The sequence below is a fragment of the Meleagris gallopavo genome, chromosome 5 (assembly GCF_000146605.3).
Source record: "Meleagris gallopavo isolate NT-WF06-2002-E0010 breed Aviagen turkey brand Nicholas breeding stock chromosome 5, Turkey_5.1, whole genome shotgun sequence".
Lineage (NCBI taxonomy): Eukaryota > Metazoa > Chordata > Aves > Galliformes > Phasianidae > Meleagris > Meleagris gallopavo.
The window spans coordinates 58,558,165-58,569,035 of NC_015015.2; the positions used below are offsets into that span (position 1 = coordinate 58,558,165).

The 10,871-nt window shown below is 42.6% G+C and overlaps 1 long non-coding RNA gene across 4 annotated transcripts; it reads right to left on the bottom strand.

The window, feature by feature from the left end:
• Positions 1-367: 367 nt before the first annotated feature.
• LOC109367967 lies at positions 368-7,250 on the bottom strand. Of its 4 annotated transcripts, none has more exons than XR_002115600.1 (4): positions 6,658-6,805; positions 3,635-3,700; positions 3,350-3,409; positions 368-1,683 (listed from the first exon to the last, which is right to left on the bottom strand). It is a non-coding gene; the product is annotated as an uncharacterized LOC109367967 (long non-coding RNA). The 4 variants fall into 4 exon arrangements; XR_002115599.1 differs by lacking the exon at positions 368-1,683 and adding an exon at positions 7,199-7,250 and having other exon boundaries at positions 2,336-3,409; positions 6,658-6,707; XR_002115598.1 differs by lacking the exons at positions 368-1,683; positions 6,658-6,805 and adding an exon at positions 7,199-7,249 and having other exon boundaries at positions 2,336-3,409.
• Positions 7,251-10,871: the final 3,621 nt, after the last annotated feature.

The following is a 10,871-nucleotide window of genomic DNA, read 5'->3' on the forward strand; positions in this document are numbered from 1 at the left end:
GAAATATTTTTCACAGTGAGTTCCTTTTACCTATTTATTATAAATAAAATCAGATACCAACCAGTGGAATACCAAGTCTAAATTTATAGTGGATGATCACAAGATCTTTTTCTACATACCCCTGGTTAATTTGCTAGGCTTTACAGTGCCCAAGCTTTAAGCCGCTGATGGATATTATGATTGGCACAATTTCCATTCTGATGTATGAAAACATTAATCCTTACCCAGTGAAAAAATGTAAGCACAAGTTTTGTCTAGAGTTTTAATGCTTTTTCTGTTCATTTAAAATATCACAGCGCTGTATCCAGCCTTCTAATGCAAAAGTAGAATAATTAAATATAAATCATTTCTATGCATGACTCAGAGGGCTTCTAATTATATGTTCTCAAGGACTATTTCTAGGAAATTTTATGCATATAATTTATGACCAGAAGTCTTTCATTTTCTTTCACAGTCAGTGTCCAATACCAATTCTTCTCAGTGAAAGAACAAATGAGAGCAAATTCTATCAGAACCATCTCTTGCAATACGTGATCTCAGAGTCGTATTCCTGTTATTGAAATCGCAAGCTTATTGCCTTGGCTTCACTTGCAACAAGAGAGAATGTAAAAGTGGAAACTTCCTCCTCATACAACATGTTCATATTTAAAAACGTTTCTCTCTCTTGTGGTAACTTTTTGACTATTTCACTTCTGCAGATGGCACAGAATGGCATGAACTGGGTTTTCTTTCTTCTTGGACTTCACATGCCTGAACAATTTATTATTTCTCAGCACATCGAGGCTGGTTTCCATCTCAACCTACAGCTGGTCTGAACCAACCCAGTTAGGAGAAAGAAAATAGCTCATGGCAACTGTGATTGGCTGATCTCAGTTCAGTATGAGCTGAAGACGTGCTGGCAAAAATTTTAAAGGATTTTCAAAAGTTTTTATTGTGCAGAATTGAAAATAAATCAGTGTGAGTGCTCTGGTAGACAAAAAGCTAACGTACACACAAAAACGATTTGGTCATTAAATCACTTGATCTGTTATCACTTAAGATGCCATAAATGTGGAACACTATGATACCATTTTATCAACAAAAGTTAGAAGAATACTGCACTTGTTCCAGTGGTGTGAGCCATGTGGTGACGTGTTGAACAAACTTTGGTGACTCTAACCTCCAGCAGAATGGCTAAAACTAAAAGTAGGACGGCTCATGCATCCTAGGACAGAGAATTGTGTGCGCTCCAGAAGGCGACCACAGTGTGAAAAAGAATGAAGTTCTCACATTATTCATCAGTCCACATCCAGGCTTTGCTGGACATCCCAGTCCTGACAGCACTGCCCTCCTGTGCTTCAGAGAAGCTCCTAGGGGCCAAATACAAACCTATCAAAGGCAACGCAAAAGCCACAATGACTCCTATGGTCCAGAATATCTTCCAAGGGTACAGTCTGATGTATGCATGAAATGATCAAAAAATGTTCCTCTCTGTAGGGCCCTCAGGAAAACCAGCAAGTGGATCTGCCTTCCTGTGGGCTGCACACAGCCATTTGCAGCAGCAAATTTTAACATGAAGTCTGTCTGCTTTGATTTGGTACAATTGTTATCCTGCTTTGCGCTGCTTGGGTGATTGAATCCAACACACAGAAATGAAGAATCAAGGCCCAGCTGAATTGCTCTCTGGAAAACAAATGTGCCTCTCTGGTGAGAGGAAAACACATTTCTCATTTAAAAAGAAACAGAACAAACCCAACAAAATTATTGTAAACTTTCTGAACTCTTATTCCTCTGTATAACACATATGGAGCACCTACTATTTCTCCAGTGGTGAAAATAAATTGCAAACATTCCCAGATTCTAAAACTAGAAGGATTCTCATGACAGTGTAATCTGGTGCTGTATGGACTCATCACTGATCACCCCCGTGTCACTTCTTGCTAAGTGACAACGTCAGTAAGTGACACAGGCAAATCTGAAGTCAATCTCTGCATGGCACGAGGCACACATACACCTGTGTGTTTAGCCTACAATGTTTCAAAGGATCGTTTTAAACAAAACTGTGCATTCTTCAATTACATTTGCCAATGATGAATACGGTGTACGAGCGCATAATAAGCTGATTCACTGAGTAAGCTGTCAGGAGATAGATCATTCTAAAAAGCAGATGTAGTAAAAATGAATATTGCTAATAGTCGTGCTTCAAAAATTTACTCCAGCAAAGAGTAAATGAAAGAAGATAAGTTTTAAAATACGAAGTACTTGGGATTTCAGTGCTTAAGGTAAACGTGTTCTTTGCTGCTTTTTTTTTTTGGTTAGTGGACACTGCAGTTAAGTTGCTTCAAAAAATGCAAAGGAGGCAAATCAGTGTGCAGCCCAGCAGGAGGAGTATCATCCCTGTATCAGCATTGAAATCCCAAAGGAACATTTGTTCTTGCTATGCCTTCATCTTTCTGCAAGTATGTTTTATCAAACCATACAACCTTTCCAAGGAGAATAGGTGGCTCATTCTGAGTCCTTGCTACTGAACTAGATATAACATGGGAGGACATAATGCAGTGAAAGCCATTTTGACAAAGTTCTTCAAAAATTAGATGTTCTGACCCAGCAGATCCTTTGTATAGTTGATACCTCTATGCCATAAACATAAAACGAAGGCAAACATATAACTCCAGAGGGATCGGTGTTGTTCCTGAAGCAGAGAGGATCAGCATGGGCCCTTTCTGCAGGCTGAGACAATGAGCCATCAATGGTGTGTGCCACAGATCCCAGCACCCCTGCACGACCAGCGAATGGCTCACACCAAGTACTCTGGTGAACGTAACCTCCTGCTCTGTGTGCAAACTGCAAACTGCTTACCGACACCTCGACACGCAGGCAATCCTGAAATGAAGCCCCCACAGCAGCAAACTTGCAAATCATGCTGCCATTCCTGCGTGCCAACGTACCATGTGTGAACTCAGCACCATCACTCTGGACTCCTGGAGCCAATGGAAGGTGCCTTTGCTCAGCACTGTTAGCCTGGCTGTGCTCTTACACACTAGGTAAAACGGTGCCTCTGTTGAAACAACAGGCTATATACATAGAGTCCTCAAATCATAGATTTCTACAATCTGAACAGAAGTTATGAGAACAGCTTGAAGAGATCATAAGGAAATAACTGGTTGGTTCTTTCTGACTGCCGCAACAAATTAGAGTCTACCTGTGAGAGTAATTCTGAGCTCAGTACAGAAACTCTGTGGCTAATAAAGAACCAAAATTAATGCATCCAATTTTCCGTCAAATGGAGAGAGAAAAGACCCTGATAAACCATCTATCCAAACACTGCCAAGACCTCTGGGCTCCCTGATAGTAGAGCAGTGTGAATCACCTGGTGGCTCTATCGGTAATGCAGGAAATCATGCTCTGTTGTTTTGATCATCATGAACATCTGTGAGGAGATAAATGGCTTTTTAGATGCTCCACAACTGCTGCAAGGGCAGCGATTAGAAAAAAGAGGAGCAGGGAGCAGACAGAATCACGGAATCGCAGGGGTTGGAAGGGACCTCCAGAGATCATCGAGTCCAACCCCTCTGCCAAAGCAGGTTCCCTACACCAGGTACCAGACACTACAAGGAAGAAAAGGCTGAACCCCCAGCTCTTTAGACAGACTTACCACAGAGATTCTTAGCAGGTTGTTCCTTCCCTCATCACCTCCCTACGAGTACCATCAGTGACTGATCTGTAATTTTGAGAGAAGCAGAAAAGTGGTATCAGGCACCTGGACCTCTCGATAAGATGCCTGAAGGAATCAGATGGCTTACAGCTAAGATTCACCCAGGTTCTAGTTTAAGATAGAGAATGGCTGAACTAATGCTAAAGACATCCTTCTGCCCAGCAGGGATCCCTGGCTTGTGGGTCACAGCTCGTGTCTGTAGCTCAAGCTCTCCTTTCCTAGAGAGGAGGACTGAGAAGACGGTGACTCCTGGCCTAGGTCTCCCACAGGCCACTATAGGACCTCTGCCTCTAAGGGAAAAATAAAATGATTTTCTTGTTTATTTGTTTTCAGTTGAAATAATACAATCCTTCAAAGCTTTCAGATAAGATAAAGGCCCAATCTATCTTATCCTCAACTGTATTGCTTATTAGGAGTGGTTCTTTATGTATACTGCGCCCCAGAACAGAGCCAGGTTTCACTTCAGAAGTAGTTTACTAAACTAGGAAAGAGCCCAGGAGCGCACTGCCACGCAGCAATGTGCACTGTGTTATGCTCTGGGAGAAACGTGAAGAGCTGAATTGTTTGTCACTGTATCGCAGCTCCTGCCTCCAGTCATTCAGACCAGACAGTATATCTCAGTGAGCAATCTGCTTTCTGCTTTTCCAGGTCATACTATGGACAATTAATGATATTCTGAAAAAAAATATATTTTCTAAGCAGGAAAACTTTGAAACTTCCCCACATGTCAGGGGATACACTGCAAAGGGGCGGAGGGCTTAGGCTAAGTAAGATAGCCATAGCAGCTGCCGTGCCATGCACCACCACAAAGTTTCCATTAATCAGCCCACATTTAATCTGACCACAAACTGCTAGATGTTCCTGCCTAGCCCAAGGTGTCTGTCAAAGTCGGGTCTGATGAAAGGCAGGCTAGCTGTCTGGGAAAAGCTGACAGAAGGAGATCAGTTATACCCAAGCCTTGTTTAAATGGTTGCTACTCTTACCAAGTAAGAATTCTGACATAGTTCTGCTCTGATCTCCACCTCTGGCAGCCAGTTTGCCATTCAAAACAAAGAAAAAAGGGATCAGAATTTCCTTTCTCAGGTGCCCTCTGCACAACAGATTTCAGCATCCTTTAGGAAAAAAATCAAGCTACTTTTTAGATGTGCCAGCTCAGAGGTATTCTAGCTGCAAAAGCAGGCTCTTTGTAGGCTATTTAATCTTGCTTTCTAGAAAAAAAAAAAAGCTTCTAGTAGACCCCATGCTGCTATAGCTGAACAGTTTCTGGCTTTAATTGCTTGTTTAAAATTAGTTTACATATTTCTACAGTGCACTAGAATCTCCAGGACAGACAAGCCCTTTATCTCTTTCCCTCTGACAATAAGTTGATTTCTCTCCTACATTCCCTGGGATAATTTGCTCTAAGAAGACATGGAATTGTTACAGGAGAATCTTGATGTAAGTGATACAACTTGCCAGAACGTTCAGTTTAACAACCCTTATAACGGCTGCTCACAAAGCACAGCTATTCCTCTGCAAACACGTTTTCCAAAGCTTTCCACCACAAGCAGCCCATCGTTCACTAGAACCCAGAGCAACTACACTGGCTAAAGTTTCTGGCACTGCACATCCCTAAGCATGGAACAGCACCAGAGAGCAGCAAACATCGCTGGTGCTGCTGAAAGGAACCTGAAGGGGGGAGAGGATGTCTCTGAAAGCAAGATCGGGCCAAGATGATTTCTGTACAAAGGAAATAGAAAGGCTTGGACTGGACAAGAAGTGCAGTGTAAATGGCTGTCATATTCAGCACGGCAGCCCTGGAATCAGCCCTGTCCAGGACCGGCCATAAGGTGGGAGCTGACAAAACCCTTTGTGTGCCCTATAGCTCCAATCCAAGCGCCATTGGGGCAGTGCTGCTGAGCCCGCCCCCTGCACCAGCCCCAGCCAATCCCACTTGTGCCAGGAGCCAGGTGCATGCTGATTGGTGCGTTCAAAGCACAGCACCCCACTCCCATTGGCCCTGCTCTGCTGGTAGGAGCTAGGAGAGGTGGGCGCCCCCATGCTGTGGGTGGTGCTGGGAGGACCACGGCTGCCTCACAGCTCCAGGAGGTTTAAACAGACAAATACTCTTCAAATAAACCCAAGTAATGAATAAATCTGAATGATGAATTTATCCAAAGGAAAGGTAATAAGCTCAAGGAAAAAAATAATGAAGGAATAACAGATTATTTGCTTTAATTATTTGCACAAAGCTCTGTGAAGTTTTCCTGTAAAGCAAGCATCAGATCTGGTATAATGGAGACCTCAGTCATTGCAGAACTCAATAAATCATTTTCTTCTAGATAATCTATGAGGATACTCCTCAGTAATTGGGATTCTATAGGAGTTGTTATTCTCCTGGCTATGCTGCACCCAGTGGCAAGGCATCTGCAGGAGGAGCCACACCAGCTCAAAGCTGGCACCCTTCGGTGGGCTCCTGGGGGAGCTCTCTAATGAGCGAAGGGCTCTTTGCTGTGTCTGTGGCCTTTTTAGGAAACATTCTAATGACTTTTTGGAATCTGAGGCCACCACAGCTGATGCTGTGATAATGATTTTGTTCTAATTCTGTGTTTTTAAACTTCCAGAACAATGCTGTTAAACCAGGCTGTACCTCATTAGTCAAGGTTTCAAGCCAGGAATCTTTATTTTGGAAGTTTGCTTGCTATTTTACTGTCATAGAAATTCAAAATGAAAAGGGGAAGAAGAGTATTCTTCTCACTCTTATTGTGCACAAATGATCTAAGAAATGAGTTCTAAAAAAAGTGAGGTCTACTTGTGGAAAAAAAAAAAAAGAATTTATATTTTAATCCTCCAGTGCCATTGTTTTCTTTTGCCAATACAATCTTCAAAATGTTTCAAAAGCTAATAATAGGATAATTTCAGCCTATAACACAGAGCAATTAATAATCATCTTTATAAGACAGAACTTCTTACTACTTACTCACCAAAATATATAGCTTGGGGTTCATTCCAGCCCTTTGCAAATCTGGTGAAGCTTCAGCCAAAAAAACATCAGAATTTTTAATCTAAGTTTCCATCTTGCCTTGAACACATTTTAACTTGCCACCTCATTTTGAAATACAGCAACCTGTCTTCAAAGACTAAAAACTATCTGATGACTTCACAACAGGATTTTAGAAGCCAACAAAAGCCATTGACAACTCAAAACTTTATTTTTTTTTTTATGTGGCCTACAAATGACTATAAAGCAAGCTACAAAGCAAACTTCGTATAGCCATCAGGGCTGCACACTGAAGGACAGGACCTGCAACACTGGAGCAGAGGCAAGCCTTAGCTTTAGGAATGATGACTTGTTCTTCATCTGGCATGCCAGACAGGAGATGGCATGTTGAGGCCGTGCTATTGACAAGATGACCCAGATGGTCCTCTCCATTTCATCACACATTCCATAGTGCTGCGTTACACAGCCTGAAAGATTATCATGATGAAATTGGGAAAAGAAACAAACAGGGAAGGAATGCTCACCTATGTCCAAAGATCTAGCCTCACATTAAAGACTCCACAGAGGAGGGACCTCCAGAAAGAGATCCTTCCCTGGCGCCAGACAGCCTTTAAATGGGATCTAGGAGGGATGGAGCCAGGCCGGTCACACAGCTGAATTGCCTTCACCTGTGCTCCTGTGCCTGACTCAGTCCTTGCCTCAGCTGATCAGTCAGTGGTTCAGGACATGACTCAACAGTTCCCATACAACAGTGCCAGCTCATCCTCAGTAAATATTCACTGCATGTTACTGCATACATCGCAGGGTGACCACACAGAATCAGTCATTGGAATTGTAAAAAGATAGAGAGAACTGAGATACATTTATTAAAACATAAAAAATGCTTAGCAGCTGCCTTCTTTCACTGCAACTGCCGTCACCATCCCTGCTTTGCTGCAAACACACTGGAAAGAGGAGAGCTGATGCTCCTAGTTTTGTAACCACACATTTTCTAACGTTTATTTTTTTCTATAGACATATATTCAGATGTAATGAACTTACAGTGTGTCTGAATGTATCTTGCTTTGCCTAATGACCAACTATGTGTCTCATCAGCCAGCAAAGTCTCTCTGTTATTTAAGAAATGCATTTATTTCTGCTAGGGCCACATGTTTTTAAGAGATATCAGAAGTTGCAGGTGGGACAGAAATTGAACTAAGAGTTGTCAAACCCATAGAAAATGTAATAGATTTCAATTATTCAGGCTCCATCAGTTTAGAATGTCAGCTTTTAAAGTGTGATAATTATTTTTTTCACTTTTAAAAGCCAAAACATTGTTATTATGCTCAAGTGCAGAATATGACACTGAAAATTCTACTAATTTTGTTTATGAAATGAGAAGCAATGAGAACATTCTGAAATGTTATGCAGGAGTTACTACTAAAAAAGAAAAACAAACTTTTATAAAGTGGCTTAAAAAGAACAATGTATAAGGTTATTATTTATATCAGCATATTAACGTGAAAATAAACACGTGTCTGGGATATGAGCTCTGTTTTATTCATGTCTATAAATAAAGGAGGGGAGAATATTGAAGAACAGCAAAGTACAGTGCATAATGGTCACTTTGCCATTATGGAGATTCCTCAGCTGTGATCCCCAACGTTGGCGATGGGACTGATTTTATTTAATAACTTCACCAGGGCTGTGAAGAAGGGAGCATGCAGTGACAGCTCTGAGCCTGCAGGTGACTGGGCTCCTTTGGTGTGTCTGACTGTGCAAAGGGTGAGGGACTCCAGGTGAGCAACTGGTCACATCACGGCAAACAAGCTCCAGCACATATAAATGTGCAGTGTCACATCAAGGGGAAGGGAACCTGATTCAGTCCTAGGAAATGCTGGGCTCAGAATTGTCACCCCCAATTCAGAGAAGTGTTCTCAGACTCGTTCTTGGTAGGTCTTTGCAACCCATGTGGAAGGGCAGCCAATATAATCAAGGGGGTGAAGCAGATGACCTGATAGAAAAGACAAGCAGGCTGAATTTCTCCTCTCCAGACAGCAAATGACTGAGGCATACAATATCATGAAGGGGGCAGTTATCACGAAAGCAGAACTGCTCACCAGGTTCCACAACCTGAGGACTTAGGAGCGCTTACTGGGAATAGGAAGGGAGCTTGTGTAAAACAGTCAGAAGAAAATAATTATTTCCTGCATGTGCCACCTGTTTTCAGTGAAGAACTGTTTTAGCAGCACAAAACAAAATATTCGAGAGGGGGAAATCAGTGAGCAGGAAGGTGCTGGCTGGAAGCTTATCCTGCAGTACCAACAATCCAGAGATCGGTGTTAGGACAGGCTGGAAATCAAAACACACATAGCATTTATCCAGCCTGTTATTGATACTGTGCCTGTGGTTAGTTTAAGTAGATCAGCAATCATTGACTTCTTTCTATACCATTGCCAGCACTGCCTTCCCTCTCAGTTACTCAAAAACCAACAAGGTCTGGCAATTCCAGCTGTAAACAGATGATTTTCAAACTGGCTGCATAAATGTCTGTGTGGACAACACGTGACTTTGTAACAGCTCCTATTTCTTTACGAGCAGTGTCCATTTCTTCCTCTGATAAGCTACGTTTCTTTTATAGCAAACACAACCAAACTTGAGGGATTTACTTAGCAGTTCTTCTGGGAAATGGACTTGAAAATACTTATAATACCTGATCCTCTTACACAGTGCAAAGATTTTATGACAAAACTATTTGAAGATAGACTTTATTCTCATTCTTCTCCCAGTAACGTGGTGGAGCAGTCCTCTGTTCAAGGGGGAAGTGCAAACCCTGCAGTCCAGGAGCTGCTGTGCAACCTGATCCTGACACCAGCTGTTACTCAAATTGACATAATTTGAAAACGTAGGGGACAATAAAGGAGTTGTTCTCCATGGCTCCTTTGAACCTGGCTGGCACAGCTCTCACTGGCTACTCTGTGAGCCCTTCCTGGTGAGGGACAGGCAGAGGAGGCACAGGACCTCTGCCCCTGGTCAGCAAACTCTCTTTACAGAGTCAGAGTGCTTTCTATTCCTTTATGATAATTTTCATGGCAATGTTGCTTGACTGTACCACAGTCGTTCCTATTAAATTTAAATTAAAAAAAAAAAGTCATGAATTCTGTATTTTAAAGGACAAGACAAATTAATGGTGGCTTCTCAGACTCCAGTATTCGTGTCACTCTGTTCTTCACTTGTACAATTTATTTCCCTAATTTCATAGAATTAGAGAATCACAGAATGGTTTGGGTTGGAAGGGACCTTTAAGGCCATCTACCTCCAGCCCCTGCTGCAGGCAGGGACACCTCCCACAGCCCAGGTTGCTCACAGCCCCATCCAGCCTGGCCTTCAGTGCTTCCATGGAGGAGCATCCACAGCCTCACTGGGCAACCTGTTCCAGTGTCTCATCACCCTCAGAGTAATTAATTCCTTCCTGATATCTGGTCTAAATCTACCCTCTTCCAGTTTAAAGCCATTTCCCCTCATCCTGTCACAACCTGCCCACACAAAAAGTCCCTCCCCAGCTTTCCTGTGGGCCCCTTTCAGGTGCTGGAAGGCCTCTGCGAGGTCCCCCCAGCTCCTTCTCTTCTCCAGGCTGATTTTTAACTGCGCTTTCTCTTCTCTATGATTTTGTAGTCAGAGCTCTTTCAACTGGGGTAGGTGCATTGTAACAATTTATCTCAAGAGCATGAATACCTGACATGTTCTGTTGTTGAGAAACCCACGAAGGAATAGTTCATAGGCTTTTTAACACTTGTTCTCAGACCTTTGCTGTGAAATCCTTTGACATGAAAGGAAATGTATCATCATTGCCAAGAATACCGGTAATGAGGTTATCATAAATAGAGTGGGCGGCAGAGCTGATCTGAGTGGAATGGCAGAGGTGGCTTTGTTCTGCAAGATGTAATTATCATGCATATAAATAAACATTAACATGTGTATGGGGACAAAGAACTCCAGTGTCACGCGCTGGGGAGCTGGGGAGCTGTGCCGTGGAAAGCAGGGCTTTCAAGTGGAGATCGTTAGGACTGGGTGCACCTTGGCTTAGATAACCAAGAGCTAGGCTCTTAAATCAGGGTATGTCACCCTGGATTCTGCTTGTAACTAATGAAGAGAAATGGGAGCATCAAAAGGGAATGTAGGAAAATCAGCGGAATGGGAACAAACTGCCCGTTCCTC